The sequence below is a fragment of the Octopus bimaculoides genome, chromosome 29 (genome assembly GCF_001194135.2).
Source record: "Octopus bimaculoides isolate UCB-OBI-ISO-001 chromosome 29, ASM119413v2, whole genome shotgun sequence".
In the NCBI taxonomy this organism is placed as follows: domain Eukaryota; kingdom Metazoa; phylum Mollusca; class Cephalopoda; order Octopoda; family Octopodidae; genus Octopus; species Octopus bimaculoides.
Genome location: NC_069009.1, coordinates 9,970,318 through 9,972,709, shown reverse-complemented (window position 1 = coordinate 9,972,709; position 2,392 = coordinate 9,970,318). Strand labels below are relative to the sequence as shown.

Here is a 2,392-nt window from a genome sequence, read left to right as displayed (position 1 = left end):
TCCAGAAGACCCAGAATGGCAGGTAAGGCTATGTAAATGCTACGGAAGGACCATAGTTAGACTCCCAGTTTGATAGTAGTATGAATGAGGAGTCTAATGTGGGTTGTGTGTGAGCATGTATATGTTAAATAGAATGAGACAAAGCCAAGGCAGTGTGAAATTTCTAGGACATTTATAAAGAGAAATGTAGTCTTACAGCTGTTTCAGGGATATGAAGGATATCCCATCATCAGAGACAATATGAGAGAGTTAAATATTCCTTCCCTACATTATCTCTTCCTTCTACCCCTACTATTCCTTTTATCTACTGATAGCTCTCCTCTTCCTTCCTCCTCACAATATCTTGACCACCATCTAGCATGCCTTTTTCATTTTCTCTTCCTCTTTCTTTCTTCTTTCCTCCTCTATTCCTTTTGACTAGTACCATTTTCCTCCTTATAGCATACATATCTATTTTTTCTTGTATAGTGGAACTACAATTGTAACATCCTACATATATTTTTATTTTTATTCTCATAATTCCTTTTATACTTCCTGTATCTCTCCCTTTCCAAAATAACTCCTTATATTGAACTCTACTATTTCCTTCTATTTAACTCTCTCATGTCGTCTCTGATGAGGAGATATCCTTCATATCTCTGAAACAGCTGTAAGAATACCTTTTTCTTTATAAATGTCCTAGAAATTTCACACCAACTTTGTTGTCTCATTTTTATTTAACAAACTCATATATATATGGGAGAATTTACGAAAAAAACAACAACAGATGAGGACAGGTGGTGTAAACAACAAAAGGATGTATTAGTTTAACGCTCGGGAATAGAGAAAGTCTTTAACGTTTCGAGCTACGCTCTTCAAGAGAAAGAATAAGGAGAAAAACAAATATATATAAACACATATATATGTAACATATGGTATATTTATAAACAGGGCAAATTTTAGCCATTTCTCCGCAGACTGAAAAAATGACGAACAACCTTAATTGATTTTTGAACCTTATTGAGTTCTCATCGGAGGCATCCACATCATTCTGAGTCTCCAGGGAAACAAGCAGCAAAACTGTTTATATAATCAACAAGTTCAGCAGTTACTCTTTGAAGGAATCCCTAATTTGCATACCAAAATTGTTTAACACTTTATAAATACCAGTGGCCTGTCAACGGGTATCTTAGTCCACACAGTATCAAGGTTTGATATAGCTATGTAACATGTGGTATAATTATAAACAGGGCAAATTTTAGCCATTTGTCACCAGACTGAAAAAATGAGCAACAACCTTAATTGATTTTCAAACCTTATTGGGTTCTCATCAGAGGCGTCCACATCATTCTGACAGTCTCCAGGGAAACAAGCAGTCAAAAATGCAGAAGTTACTTTTTGAAGGAGTCAATAATTTGCATACTGAAAGTGTTTAACACACTATAAATACCAGTGACCCATCAATGGGGATCTTAGCCCACACAGTTTCGTGTGTGTGTGTGTGTGTGCGTGTGTGCGTGTGTGTGTGTGTGTGTAGGTATGTTGATGCAAACAGGAACAATAGAACTCAAAATATGAGTATATGTATATTTTTATTAAATATATATACATACTCCCAGGACCAAGGTAAGTAGCATATTGCTGTACTGAAAAAGACCCACCCACCACAACAGAATTGAGAACCAAGGTGACATGTAAAAAGTATTGGTGTGGGTGCTGGTGCTACATAAAAAGCATCTAGTACACTCTGTAGAGTGAATGGCATTAGGAAAGGCATCCAGCTGTAGAAACCAAGCCAAAACAGACTGAAATCTTCTTTTGATGATTATATATATATATAAATGTATATCCGAGATTGTGGTGTAGGAAGAAAGTGAATATAAAAAACAACCTTCAGGAACAATAGTGGTTTATAAAGATGGAAAGTTGTGGATTATATTTCTTTATTGAAGAATGATAAGCAGAAAAAAGTTTGTTTATATTCTAGCGTAGGCGACCAGGGTTGCTGAGTGTGTGAAAAAGAATGCAAGAGATATGGAATGGAGTAGAAAAATCCAGGCTACATGTTTCATAGCAAGTGGAACCTCAGAAGTGGTAAAATCCAAGTTAGGACCTTTATGATTTGACGGGCAACATTTTTTTATGTAGTGTTTTTGGTACCAAAACACTTTCAAACTTCGTATACTTGTATATTTTGTGGTATAGAACAGATAAAAAATTTTGTATTCAAAGTTATTTCACGTTAAAAATTGTCTTATTTCGATAATTTCAACTAATCACTGATGTCTATTCAGTTGAATACAGTTAGTGCTGTGACGGTGTATATGGTATTAATCTCCGTTAGTTCTGACATTTCCGATTAACTAGACTGTTCGTAAACAAAGGGGAAAAAGCCATCAAAATACTTGAATAT

The 2,392-nt window shown here is 35.2% G+C and overlaps 1 protein-coding gene across 1 annotated transcript in view; it reads right to left on the bottom strand.

Annotated features, from left to right (window-relative positions):
* The window catches only part of LOC106879930 (ubiquitin carboxyl-terminal hydrolase 19), a 163,422-nt gene that overhangs the window by 45,775 nt on the left and 115,255 nt on the right, over positions 1-2,392 (bottom strand). The gene's annotated exons all lie outside the window — the stretch shown is intronic.